Source organism: Thermobia domestica, chromosome 7 (genome assembly GCF_964235325.1).
Source record: "Thermobia domestica chromosome 7, izTheDome1.hap1.1, whole genome shotgun sequence".
Taxonomy (NCBI): domain Eukaryota; kingdom Metazoa; phylum Arthropoda; class Insecta; order Zygentoma; family Lepismatidae; genus Thermobia; species Thermobia domestica.
In genome coordinates, this window is record NC_137460.1 from 67,982,404 (window position 1) to 67,998,149 (window position 15,746).

Here is a 15,746-nt window from a genome sequence, read left to right on the forward strand (position 1 = left end):
AATTAGAGCTAATATTCGAAAATAACTTTCAAATTCGTGATCAGCACCACACAATCAATAAGAATTAGCTGATTTTGTTCAATTTACATTTTCGTTGTTGAACAGTGTTAATACCATTCTATGGTTACTTAGTTTTCCCAACATTAGTGTTCAAATTTAATAGTTACGTTTTCGAAAATGTATTTATATTTTCACGCGAATTACATATATATAATATTATTCTGTACTAAAACACAGGATAAATGATTGATTATAATTATTAAATTACTCATAGTTTCTTTATGCTGCAACGTAATGAGGTGAACTGCAATATTAGAATGAAAAATGAATTTAGAAAATTATTGATCAGTGATTACCATAGAATAGTTCTTAAGATTAAAATAGTCGTAGATATTCGCATTCGCTGCAATTTATAACCTACCTTTTCTTGCATGTCCGTTAAGTTAAACTGGTTCAGTAACTTGTCTTCACGGTATTTACTGAACTCACTTATAGTCTTGTCATTAGCGTGTCCCACAAGATTTACAAAATCTTTATAATATTTCTTCTTGCCTTTATCAAAATTTCCAAAAAGCCTTTAAAGAGATGACATTAGCTTCATCAGCATGTAGAAAATACATCGTTAAAATTATAGACAGAAATCCTAATTTTCGGATACATATATTTTAAAGAGTAATTTTAAAAGTAAAACTGATTTTTATTGGCAAAACATGTGACACAATTACTACTTGAAGCGTCATACTTTCAGTGTTATGATAGTATGAATAGATCACATATGGACATAAGTTGTCACCAGCTGTTACCTGGGTTGTTTCCCAAGCATTTCACACAGGTATCGTTAAATGGAATCTACATGCACAAAGTGGAATATGTGGACATGAAGCTTGTGCACTTGTTTTGTAGTGGTTCTTACACGGTTGTTGCAAAATACAGGTAGAAGTTTCCATTACATTGACTACCAAAAGGAGATGGTACTTACTAAACTAGTGAACAGTTCCGAGTGGTAAAGTGGTTTCATAATGTGAGATAACATAATCTGTTAAAAAGAAGGAGAAAATATTTCCCCTTGTGCAACGAAGTTCTACCATAAGTGACAGAGAAATATTATCATGTCTGGGTGCTCCACGTACCTGTGTGTTCTTGAAACTCCTTACGAATATTTTGTATCGATGGCACTACCAACCATAGAGCACTTATGTCCTGCTGATTACCCTTCGAACTGTGCATTATTTAATTTTCTAATGCACAATACAGTACAGGTGCAATGCATTTTATTCAGAGATGAGTTTACCTTTAATCGTATCGGTATAAATATTAGGCATAAAAACACACTTTAGTCCGAGGAAACTCTAACGAATCAAAGTGACATTTTCCATGAATGTGATGTGTAGCATGGTTGGCGACATTTTTGTTGACCGTCCTATCCTTCATGAACACATGCATGCGCAATGGAATCTTCGTCTGTTGCAAAATGATTTGACGGATAAGTTAGACGATGTTCCTTTGACAAAAATCGGGATTTCTCTTGCGGCATGACGGAGCACATGTTCATTCTAGTGGGCGGACCATTAAATATCTTAATGACACCTACTCTTATCTATAGACTGGCCGGCATAATCTGGTTAGTTGACCATTTTGTTTCCTTAATTTCACGTCTCTTACTTTCTGTTTTCCGCGGTGCATTGAACAGGAACAGCACCGGAGGTAAACGCTCTACCACTGAGCCACCGTGCCCCCGAAACCTATGTGGATGATGCAGATTTAATTTTCAAACATCATTTGGTAAATTTCCTTGTATTGATGTTGGTGGGAGCGTTTTTAATAAAGAATCTGTTATGACCTACATTGAGGCCATTTTTACACATCTTTGCAATTGCTAATGTCAGTACTTATTAACACATTCTAACATTGCACATTAATCATTGATCACTTGTGCAAGTACTTAATTATCATTTACTAATTGCAGCAAGGTTACGGCATACACTAATGCAGTAGTATCAGCATATTCCTTCTAGTATGTATACATAAATTCGACAAGATGGCGTCCGACTGTAGGAAAGGTGAAGTTCGTACACTTGTTGTGGGAAGAATATTTGTGCTATCACTGTGTGTTATCACCTCTATTGTGATCCCGGTAGTAAGATTACGGGTAGAGTCTATGTTTGCCAATACATCGCACAATATATCAAGCTGGAAATGCAGTGAAAGACAATACTTTTTTGTAGCTACAGTATATTCCCCGAATATAATTTACAATATTGAACACACATAGCAAGGAACCAGTGATAATGACTGTGACAACGTGATTTCACGCAGGAGAAGTGTAACAAATCAGATGTTCCATACTTTGTGTTTAGTGTTGTAGTGCGGTGATGTCTAAATGAATCCTGGTCCAAAGTGTAGTGAACAGAAAATCACCTTGAAGGTATACTACGAAAATATACAAAGCATTAAAAACAAACTTATTTACTATGCTATTAACATTAGTGAGTTGCTGGAATATGACTACAGTTACACTAAACAACATCATCTGACAACAGTTACACAGATAGCTGTGCTTCCATCTGTTTTCTTTATCTGTTATTCTTGTGTCTTAGCATATATGAACATAAGATGGCAGAACTCTTGTCTGTGTTACTGTTGTCAGACGATTCACAGATTTACAACAATATTATTGTGACCGATTATTATTATGTCTGAAAACATAGAACAATATTCGTCACTTGGCAGAAGTGCCAAAGACATTTCGCAAAGCTTTGCTCATATTAAACGCTAAATATCAATGCATATTCTCTCAGGTAGTAACTAGTTATTTTTGATATGCATGGAAGGCGATGTCTTTGTGCTGAATCATACTTAATCAAGAGGTCTAACCTCTGTTATGTGAGTTAATGTGCGAGCGAGGATCAAGTGTAGCAATACGCATTTGTGAGCAAAGCACATGTACTGCATTTAGAGGGTTGGCGAAAGTCTTCACTTTCGGAGGGCAGCTTGCTTTTTGAACCTCATCTTATCAATCTTTCTTTCATCTTCATCTTGGCTTCGGCCCTAGATTACGTACCTACGATGGCGGACTCAGGCAACACCACTGGACAGACGAATCTTGGCAGACATTCTGGCTTACCATCTTTATCTCCTTCAATTCCGAGCACTTCAGTAGCACAGCCATCCACTCGCACCCGGCATTTTTCTTGGGGCCATGAACCGATCAGTGCATCTAGAGATCCCATCCATCAAGCGAATCTACGCAATCCGCAAAACGCAACCGGTCTCGCTCACCAATAACATCCATGGATATCGAGGTTGAACGACAAAATTCTGGTGTATCTTCTGCAGTTTCATCAAATCACGCTTCTCTTTTCCATTTCATACTTACTGATTATGACACTAAGTACACAAACCCTAAAATGATATTTCTACAAATTACTAAGTATGTTCCTCGGGTTCCAGATACCCTAGTACAAATCGTTAAAACCAAAAATGGCTACATCTTAAAATCTAATGATCCAAATTTTGGAATTACAATCCGTAATAAAGCTTCTTATGAAATTTTTGGTAAGAACGCGAAACTCACTAAACTCACGGACAAGCGACCGAAACAACAGCCACCTCCTAGAAAACCTCCGTTTCTGTCGGTAGTCATAAGGGTTGTCTCTCCTGATCTAACTGACGCAGAAATTCAAGAGGAATTAGCACAAGAAGGCATTTCAGTAGACAAATGTATTCGCATTCGCAATAATACTGGTCCTACATATATGGTAAGACTTCCATCGCAGCGGCAAGATACTATCGACTATCTTCTCAGATTTGGAGCACCTATCTATAAGAAAATTCATCGCGTCGAACCATCTAAAACTCAGGGTCCGCTACCAATCCGGTGCGAAAAGTGTCAGCTGTATAACGACCACACTACGGGCAATTGTCGTAATCAACCTAAATGTGGTTACTGCTCCGGCCTTCATGAAACCAAAACTTGCCCCAACTTAAAAGGACCACCTAAATGCAATACATGTGGCAGTGCGCTTCATCCCACATATAGCTATCGGTGTAAGGCTAAACCAGCACCTACGCCTGAGCATCCAGAACTTACTGTCCCATTGAAAACAGCAGACAAAACTACACCACCTACACAAGCACTATTACCCTCGCTCACAGTTGAAGATCTCATACGCTATGTTAGTCTAGTATTGCAAAACATATTTCCGTTTCAGCGAGCTCATGCCATACAACATATCATTTCTACAGCGAAATCACTTTTTAACATTAATCTTCATGCCATTTATTCTAATAATTATGTTCATTTTCATATTGGATCGCTGGAAACCACGGTTTAAAACCATATACACCGTCTTCTTCATAATGAGGATTAGTTTTTATTTGTCAATACTCGATCCTTTAAGCAACATAAACTATTACTTGAAACTCTGTTATTAGAGGAGCATATTAGTGCTTTTGCTCTAAATGAAACCGCCTTGAAGCCGAATGTATGTGTTCGTATTCCAGGATAGCAATTACAACGCTGCGACTTTCAAGATCAAGCTGCTCGTGCCCAAGGGGGAGATGCAATCGGATATTTTCCAAAATATCCAGTTCGGACATATACTCCGCAAGCTTTAGGGCATCTCCCGGAATACCTGTTAGACACTTTATACTTTCCATCGATCATAATCAATTTCAGTACGATATACATTCGACTACGACAACCTATACCATTAGAATATTTCCGTTACATAGTCACTAGCCATCGGAATATTCTCATCGTGGCGGATATTAATATTCATAGTCGTACTGATCGCGAAAAAACAGAGTTTCACGAGTACATAACTAATAATCTTCAGCTTTATCTTCATGTTCTTCCTGCACATACCAGACCTATCAGCCAGACTACACCAGATGTCGTCATCACCTCTATCAATCTTCTTAATGACTGTCAGCTTGCAGTTCTAGATAACATCGGAAGTGATCAGCATCCAGTTAAATTAACATTAACTCGAGGAAAACCCCCACGTCCCATACTTACACCTCGTCGGGTTTCGAGGTATGATAAGGCGAACTGGACTCATTTTCGGGAAGACCTGGAACATTCACTTTCTAGCATTACGCCTCCAAGTACTGAAACCGAACTTACTACCTGTCTTACAGCTATCACTACGGCAATTCAAACCAGAGCCCATCAGAATATCCCGATGCAACCAGAAAGCCCGAGAGCATCTTCGAGAATATTATCGAACCGGGAATGAAGCATGTCTTCATCAACATCGCCAATGGCAAAGAGCTGTTCATAACTATCTTGTCGCTTATAAACGCCACAATTGGATCAAGACCTGTAACACTTTATCCGAGGAAGCACACCCTTCTCGCTACTGGAAGCGATTTCATCAACTTACTGGCAACACCACCACGATAACCTACCCGTTAGTTGCAGATGACATTCCTCTGTTTTCTGACGAAGAAAAAGCCAACGCCTTTGCTACACAACTACAGACCGTCTTTACGCCAACAGCTGCCTCTAAACGCTCTGAACGGAAATATCTGTCTTGTATTCCTGCACTACAACCTTCCACAGAATATGTGATTGACCCGGAACACCCACTCACTGCACCTATTACTACCAACGAAATCCAATTCGCTCTAAAACGGAAAAGGAACACAGCACCTGGGATTGACAACATCTCTTATAGACACATCAAAGAAGCGCCATACTAATTTCTCCTGATACTGACAACAATATATAATTTCATACTTCAAACTGGATTCTATCCTTCTGAGTGGAAAGTCTCTAAAATTTGTATGTTTCCAAAACCAAATAAGCCTGCCCATTCTGTTTGCTCTTACAGACCAATCCAACTCATATCAGTATTTAGCAAGATTCTGGAAAAAATTCTTGTCTCTCGACTTCATAAGTATCTTGAAACTACTATTCTACTGCCTATCCACCAAGCAGGTATTCGGCCTCGTTTCTCCATAAATGACCAACTTCTTCGTCTCAGCACCCTAATCACAAATCAGTTTAACAAAGGGTTTCCATCATGCCTCATTCTTATGGATTTGGAAAAGGCTTTCGATAAGGTATGGCACTATGGTCTTATTACAAAACTACAGTCATTCAAACTTCCCACATGCTATCTCAGGCTTATTTACTCGTTCATTACAAATCGCATTGCATATGTCACAGTTGGTAAAGCACTCTCCTGGCCAATATTTCCGCTTACTGGAGTTCCACAGGGGTCGGCTCCAAGTCCATTATTGTATATTCTTTATGCTTCTGACATTCCAACAGTACCACGTAATGTATTCACTTTCCAATATGCAGACGGCACAGCTTTTCTTGCACTTGGTAACACTATCAATCAAATCAGCGCTGTACTACAGGCAACTCTCGATAATTTCATCACTTGGTGCAAGAAATGGCATTTAACCATTAACAACGACAAAACGCAAGCACTGGTTTTCATACCACCTCATAGACATTCCAGAGTCTACCGTAACCCAAAACTGCTACGAATAACAGTTGATGGATACCACATACGCACTACCAGCACTGCTACGTACTTGGGCGTTGTTTTTGATTCCAAACTTGGAGTGCACACCTGCAGAAACTCAAAACTAAGGCGACTACTCGTTTAAATCTTCTACGTCGTCTCACGGGCACTACGTGGGGCCACAAACCCGATGTTCTACTCCATACTTACAAGATGTTTCTCCGTCCTATTCTCACCTCTGGACATACTGCCTGGTGCAATGCCTCTGTTTCCTTCTACGAAAAACTTTGTATATTGGAGCGTCACGCTATTCGTCTGGCCCACCGACTTAAACTTCCGTATCCTACGTGGCTCATGTATGAATACATCAACTTTCCGAAGATCACAGAGCATATTGCACAACTTCGTAATCGGTACATTACATCTCGCATAGAAACGGGTCATCCACTTTTCTTGGATATTCTTCGAACGGATGCTCTCACTGATGCCGCATATCGTTACAAGCATACCCCTTTGAATATACTCATTTCATTATATGTCCGCCATGCAAACCTCACAGTAGCAGAACGCGACATCTATGCCATTTATATCATTCATGCTCATATTCCTGATGCTTTTCCATCTTAGCACAGACATCCTCACAACTAACTAGGGCTTCCCCTTGTAATCATTAGTCCCGAGTCGCCCCGGTACAGAAGATTTAACCTACATCTGTCTTACTAACTTCTTTGTGTTTGTGATGTGATGGCACTTCATCTCATATTACATCATCATTATCTTTTGTTTTGCTCACCGCTACAATTTCGCACAGTTTTGTCTTATCGCACATTTGCACTTATTTTTTCAATTTATATTTCACTCTTTATCTTATAACACAATATTTATCCTTTTCTTATCTTATATTTAAAATTCATTATATTTCACTTTTCGCACCTCCATTTCACAGCCTGTTCTTGTGTACTTTATAATAAAGATATGTTTAATTAACATAAATTATGGAAAATAAAATGATGCTATAACCTTCTTTCTCAACTGATGACATTACCCAAACTTCCCATAGCCCAACAAATTATTTTCTAAATTGTATTTTTGTTTAGAAAACCGCATGCCAAAGAGAGGGCGTAACCCTCTGAGAGGCTGGAGAAGTAATAAAGTTTTTGAAAACCAACATCCTTATAAGAAGCAATTTCTCTCTTCTCCTTCCCCCCCCCAAAAAAATGTGCTGAATTAACACACAAGTAACACACTAAAGTGGTAGTCATTTTGTGTTATTTCAACACCTCATTTTTTACAGTATACTTTCTCCCCAAACAGCAAGCAACCCAACTCAAGAAGAAAGCTTCTACCTGACTGGAGGAAGGCTCCCTGCGGCGAAAATTGTGAAGCACTACAGGCGTTGACACTTTTACTAGAAGGGACAATGGACGAGGCAGTGGATTCCTTCGCCGATGTTCTTCATACAACAGTAAAAGACTTTGTACCGTCCAAGAAAATAAAAACAACAAAATTTCCACCATGGTATGACGAAGAGACTCGCAACCCCTTGCACAATAAGAAAAAAGCTTGGGAACTGTGGCGTGCATTTCCGAATGAACGTACTGCGTTCCACAGCATCTATTATTTCCCTTCCCCTTCAGAAAATCTTCAGAGAAGTGAACAGTATAGAAGATTCTGAGGTATTTCAAAACGACATAGATATTTTTTCCTCTTGGTGTAACACATTGGCTAATTAAAAAGTTAATCCAGATTAGAGTAAATTCATGACAATCTCCCTAAAGAAAAATATTGTACACACTTCATACAACGTAAATAGTTTGCCCATTACGAGAGTAAATAGTCATAAGGATCTCGGAGTTACTTTTGACACAAAACTAACTTTTACAGAACATATGAACATTATCACTAAGCACTCGATGTGTCTTCTAGGACTTCTGTACAGATTAATAGAAATACGGAACATCTATTCCTTAACAACGTTTTACAAGACAATAATTTCTCGTAAATTGGAATACTGTTAATCTATCTGGACAATGGCAGCTCTTACAAACCTATCCCGGCTAAACTCAATTCTAAACTTATTCCTTGCAATAATACGGCTTAGAGTACCTCACACACATGTGATAACAAAACATGAACTGTTACAAACGCTAAATATTTAACTACCTGACACTCGTCATAAAATCAGTGACCTCAAATATGTGTATAAACTCACACATACTCAACTCCGAAACGCTACACTCGGAATTGTATTTCCGAATCCCCTTCAGACAAACACGCAACACATATTTCTCCCATACAGCACGACCTACTTTCTTTGTTCTACAGGCTCCCTAAACTACACAACGAAATGTCGCATACATCCATATATTTACTTAATCCTGAAGCTTCATATAACTCTGTACTACGAGGTCATTTTGGTTCATAAACTTTAGTCAGCTATTGTCAAATTTCTTGTTATCACTTATATATTGTTATTTTCTTGTTGTTCCTATTATTGCTATGTGATTATTATTATTATTATTGTATTATGTTTAATCTCTTAGATTTGTTAGATATTCCAGTGTAAACTGGCGTTCAGATGTATCTTGAATTGTGTTCGTAAACAAACAGCGTTTCATTTCTGTGTTTTAAATCTTACCGTTTTTATTTACGTTTCCTACTTTATTCTTATTTCTGTCAAACCTTAGTTATCGCTTAATATTTTGCACATTGTCATATAATGTTTCTTGCTTATTGATTTTCATATTATCATCCATAGTAGCGTTTCCTAAAATACTGCCACTTCCACCTAAAACAAATATTTTCCCTTCCCCCGCAACATGACATTAATTGTACAAAATTTGGTATTAGGAAGGCACTACAAAATACTGTCCGAAATACTTCCTTTTTTCAATAACATAGAAGTAGGAGAAAATTGTGCACAAATAGGTCGAATTGTTTCCTTGATTAGTCGTAGATTCCTGGATTAGTAAGTCTACGAATGAAAATGTTGAGCAAAATTAGCACCTTTTGTGGCTAAGAATAAAAATAATCAAACCGAATTAAAAGTTGCTGATAACGCTCTAAATAATTCCCCAAGTAAAACTAAAAGTCATGGAAAATTCCAGCGGGAAGTAATTTTGCAATATCATCAGTATGGCAGGCGGAGGCACACAAGTTATGCAGCTCGCTACATTTCAACGTAGATATTTTATTTTGGTGTCATTTAAAAGAACGTAGAAAAGACAGTATCTTATGTAGAGATATAATATATACAGAGTGTATCAAAAGTTCCTTAACACCCTTTTAAATTCCACATTGCTATATTTTCATTCAATGTGAGATGAGCGATACAAATTATTCCCAGCGGGACACTTTTGGAAGTGTCATTCGCACTGCTACTGTCTTCTTTCTGAAATCTTGGGTTCAATTCTTTATGAAGCATAGGCGGGTACTGCGGTATATGAGCATTTGCTATATTTTTTTTAGGATATCAAACATGTAATCAGATTAAATGTAACTCAATATGTTGGAAAGTTATTGATAGTTGAAAGTTATATTGTTAACATGTAAAAAAAGCATTCGGATAATCAAGTTATAGGGAGGAAAGAATGCATGTTGAGTTGCTGCCGATTTTAACCAGCATCATCCATACCCTCAGTCTGTGTCACATGTTCCAGTGTCACGCTTGTTAACCAAATTCGAAGAGACGGGCATAGTCAATGACAAATACCGTAGCGGACTACCGCGAACAGCCATAGACGAAGCAACAGCTACGACGATGCTGGGATCATTCTCTATACTTCCGCAGCACATGTGTTTTCTTAACGCAATTTGTAGTGAGTCACAGTTCACTATGGAGGGTGTTGCACAGTTGGGTGGGCGAAATTTTCAACTTTTTTTCGAAATTCGTTTCGGCGAAGCGGTTGAAGAGATTTCTTTTAGTGGGAAAAAATGTGCCAGATTTCTTTTCATAATAGTAATCAATGCCTTCATGTGTCGCATAGAGGTTTATGAAAAAATATGCAAGACGCACTACATAGTACCATGTTTCACGTTTTTGTTTCTGTAAAATACACATACTCTCTCTCTTTTTTTAGATTCAGTCTTAGAGGCAACTTGAACTATATGTAATTAACCCTACCAAAATCCAGTTTTTCGCTTAAATTGGCCAAACTTCAACACTAAGGCAAGAATGTTGCGATTTTTTATATGTTATTATAAAAATTGGATTTACACTTTTAGTGTAGAGTAGAATTTATTTTTTTGGTGTAATATAATTCATTGGCAATATTATCGATCATTTATTCTTTGGACAAAATAACCCAGAACTCACTACGAGGAGGTGAGTGCACTTCGAGTTCCACCCACTTTTAGTTCCGCCCTCCCACACTGTTAAATTTTCTGCCATGCTCTTACTTGTTTGCGTCCTCGCTTACTTGCTTTACTTTTCTAGATGGCGTAGTCTTTTTTCGATTCAAATGTTGACATTTCCTTGCTTAGAAATGAAGGCACGGGGGTATAAATCCGTCGCGACTTGCCGTCCCACAACGTATTGAGAAGCTTACGTCACCAAACGCTCCATTCGCTCTACCGCTTGGTTATGGCATGGAATTGCAGTTATTTCTTCTCCGGGCAGTTCAATATAAGTGCAGGAGTTCAAGATGCAGGAGACATTTCAACGGAGCGCAAAGACCTTGTTATTGATAAAAATAAGATAAGGAGGGGAAAGAGAAAATTCAGCGCAGTGTTCAAGAAAATAACAACATAACCGGAAATTCTGTTAGAGGAATTTTCTTCGATGGAAGAAAATACTAGACCCTGACGCAAGAAAAAACAGGAAGACATTGATATCGACGGCAAATCGAAGAAGAAAACTTATCAATAGTGGAAGAACCTGGTTTGACATATTTCAGCCACATCGTGCCGAAGGCTGGTAGTGGAGAGGGCATCGCACGTCTTTGAACAAATTTCTGGATGAAAACGGAATTGATCTCTTAACGTTGGTAATAGCTGGCTGGGATTTTACAGCAATCAACAAGATAAGATTTAAAGAGACTTAACATATTATTAAAAATACTACATTGAGAACTTCATTGGACCGTTTGCCTTCTTCACACAAATGAACTATCGCTTCGTTATTTAATAAGATATCTCGACGGGGGAGCATCGGGTCCAAAAACACTTTCGGGACCTATTCGAAGAAAGCTCGATAAGTGCAAGGAAGGGCCCTTGGTAAAATACCAAGTAACAAATCTTGAGTAGTTGGATAAATTCCCAAACGTTGAAGACCTCAGTGAGGACCAACAATATTTACTAGCAATGTGCAGAGCAATTCACTCATGATATTGTTCTTCAAACTTGGCGAACACCAAACCCGGTCCAGTAGTCCAGTTAAGTTGGCTCACCACGGCATATCGCATTCTTCGTTTGTATATTGGCAGAGCGAAAACTTGCGAGGCATTCGTATGTCTTGTACATAGTTTTTTCTACAACCAACAAATATGAATATAACTTGTTCCCTCCTGTCCATTTAGAAGTGACATTTTTGAAGACTCGAACGGTTGTCTATTTATTTTTATGAGGATTTAATATACCGAGTTACAATCTCCTAACTTAACTTGCTAATGAGATATTCTGGTTTGCCTTCTTCTTTTCAAACTCCGTTCCTTTCTTACAATATGAGTTATAAAATCAGAGGGGCCTACAGTTTCTTCTACACTGCTATATTTGTGACGTCGTTGCCTAGAAATATAAGACACCAACAATGTTGATTTGTATATTAACAAGTGAATATTTAATTTTATATCCAAGATTAACATACAGTGTGCATGGAAGCACATGTTATTCCAATCAATCATTTTATTCCAGTACCTTACAATTTCACTTCTGTTTTATATTAAGCATGACTCAACTAAGCCCTAAATGTTTCGCTATTTCATAGTGTCCTGTCCTAAATTCAGAGTGATCCCTTTTGTTGTAGTTAACCACCCATGACTTCGCAATTGCATAAATCGATTACGTGCTTGTGGCATGAATGCATACATATATGTGATGGTTTTACACCAAGGTAGAACATTATAATCGGTTAACAATAAGGGTTTTGTATCGTAATATAACTTTGCAATATTTGTCGTTTAAAGCATATGAAGCAACCTTAAGAAAACCAATGTTTGCGGTACTCCATAATACTTTGTATAAGGAAAAATGGATTGAATAGAATATCGTTTATTTAACCATAGATAAATATGTTTATTTGACATTACAAATCAGTCTGATATAATTTAGAAAATGATAGAAGTCGTTAGTTATTTTCTGTTTCTAAAATTAACCCTCGGACTACTAACGGGACGTGGGTTACTTTGAGCCCATCAGAGTATAGTATTCGTAATTACTCTTGTAATCATTTCCTTAAAATTATAAGAAAATATGTTATTGCTCTACATGTTTAGCTTGAGCGTATATTACGGGTGTTTAACTTGAACGTATGTCTGTCTCATAAAATTTGCTATTCTAAGTTGGTTAACACAAAGTATTCCCTCCCAGTTTCTAGAAGATGTGACTGACATTTAATAATGTTACTCCTAGATGGCAGTATAATAAATATCTGTATCCATCTTATCTGAATTTGGCGGATAGTCTTATCCCGTATGCTGTATATTTTGAGAGTTTCATGTTACTGGGTGTCATAAATTTGCTATTTTAATTTGGCGGGCAGAAAGTACCCCCTCCCCCGTTAATAGTAGATTTGAATGACCTTTAGAAGTGTCACTCTTAAATGGCAGCATATTAAATAGGTGCTAGTATTATCCTGTGTACTGTTCACTTCAGTCTTTGTAGATTTTTGTGAGATGTTCTATTTAGTTTCTTTTGAGAAATATACTGTACTTAGTGCGAGTCACGTGTGCACAAAAATACTCCCCTTGGTAGTCCGCGTTACAAAAGATTCCTAGGTAGTGCGAGGGTTAATTTGATCGATTGGATTTATTAACAATAAAAATAATTCTGATAAGACGTTTGTGACTGTCAAGCAGGATCGCTACTCACCTTTAGGGTAATCCTTTCTCACTAGATGGCAGAGCACATTGCGACACATGCAATGTTGCCACATGAGTTACGGATAGAAAAGTGGTTTGACACGATCACATTTTATACATGATTTACAACGAAGAGAAATGAGAGCTTTTGTTTCCATTTTACTCAATATTGCCTCTTTAAAATATGAGTTAATTAATTGTTTGATCAAAAGAGATTTTTTCAACTCACAAAACGTTATGCGTATATTTCTCTCAAACTAAATGTCTTTACTGTGCAAATTAAGAATACGTATACTAATACAAAATAATTACATAAATTTAACCTTTTGGAAAAAACAGACTCTCAGTGCGCTCAAAAATGATATTTTATAAGCGTAGTTGCAATTCTTGGTGTAGCTTTACTTTAGAGGTTTAATTACCATGATTAAAATTAAAGCATTTTCTGGTCAAAAACAAGTCAATTTGCATTTACGGTAAAATTACATCATTTTTATGGTAATAAATAGTTTCTAAGAAAATATCAGTGAAACGTTATACATTTATTTATAACTAGATACTTCTACGGTGCAGATTAAGAATAAGTATACAAATACAAAAAGATTACACAAATCCTATGTTTTAACAAGACAGACTTAGTTCCTTCAAACGTGGTGTTTTGTAAGTTGTATTCCCAAACAGATATTTTGTAAGTTGTGTTCCCCAGTGCAACTTTAAGAGTTCATAATAATCATCGCTAAAATTCCAGCTCTTTCTGGACCAAACACGGCTGCGTTAAATGAAGACTATTGCAACTTGTACTAAGTTGCTGACTTACACTTACAGATTTGTTCCACAATCCAGGTGGAATGAGGAATCTGAGACTTATAGGGACTTATAAAGAGTCATTTTGACGTATGATTAGTCATACTAAAGGCCTGACTACTGCAGGAAACACAAGTTAGTCGAACTCTAGTATGGGACTAATCACGCTTCAGAACGACTGCATAAGCCACACAGCGAGTAAAGCTACACGATTAGCATGGATATTTGAGTGCCGAAGGCGCTATTTGAAATTTTCTAGTTTAATATTCCATGATTATACTCCGAATCTAAAAAGAATAGTAATGATGATTATCGAAATGGTGGACTGAAAGAAGTGGGAAAACGCCGAGAAAATCTGCGCACATTATGTGTCCTACATAAAGCCTTCCTTGCAAGATGTGGGATCGAACCAGCGATGTGCCAAAGGTGATCTATCTACCAAGCTATTTACAGCAAATTTTATTGAAGTCTATTAGTAGGCTATATTAAGCCTACTTCATTTATCCAAGTGTTTTGCAAGTACTTGCTTTTGCACCCTGATTGCTGTACTTCATACATCACATTATCTTTGACAATAACAAACTTAAGTATGAATTCTCTAATTATTGTTTATAGTGGCATATTCAAAATAGTTTCACGCTATCTTTCAGTACTGGTTCATTGATACTTCATACTATGCACACCTGAAGATAATAACAGTTCCGAATGAGAACATTTTTTCCAAGGGAGGGGAAGGGGCAAAGCCCGACATAAATTGATGCGTATAAAGCTTAATGCAAAATAATTGTTATTGAGGCGTATTGTGTTACTTTGTGGACTACATTAAATAGGCCTATATTAAATATTCTAGTGGGTGTAACCAATTATAATGTGCCTTGACCAAGGGCGCCGATTTCTCTGTAAATTTGGGGGGGGGGGGCATTCAGACGCAGAAACCATATATAAGGTTTTTAAAACAAATTGTATTGAAATTATGCCAAATATTGTAAATTTACAAATACAGTAAGGGGGCCCACATGAGCTTTGGGAGCGCCCGAGATCGGCGCCCTTGGCATTGACGCGTGTTTCTGGATAAAAGCCATTTGAAACAACCAAACACCTTTCAAAATGCAGGGCAAAGCGATTTCCCCCTTGACTCCACTGCGGGCGCTCATGGCTTTATCGTTGAAAGAGCATATTGCTTTTGTTCAATGGTGTCATTTATCCGGTTCGCCCGAACCGGTTATTAAAATTTCTCAGGTTCTAGGAACCGGCTGTTAAAGTTGTATCTCCACTTCCACATCCAATACTTACGGAAACAACAATTTTCTAGTTGCGAGGTCAGTCAATTAAAAAAAAAAAAAAGACTGAGTATGAAACACGTGAATTTCATTTTTCTACACAATCGACTCTTATTTTCAATATAAGTTTCCCATCACTTGCAAAGTGTCCCAATGCTTCTGAAAAC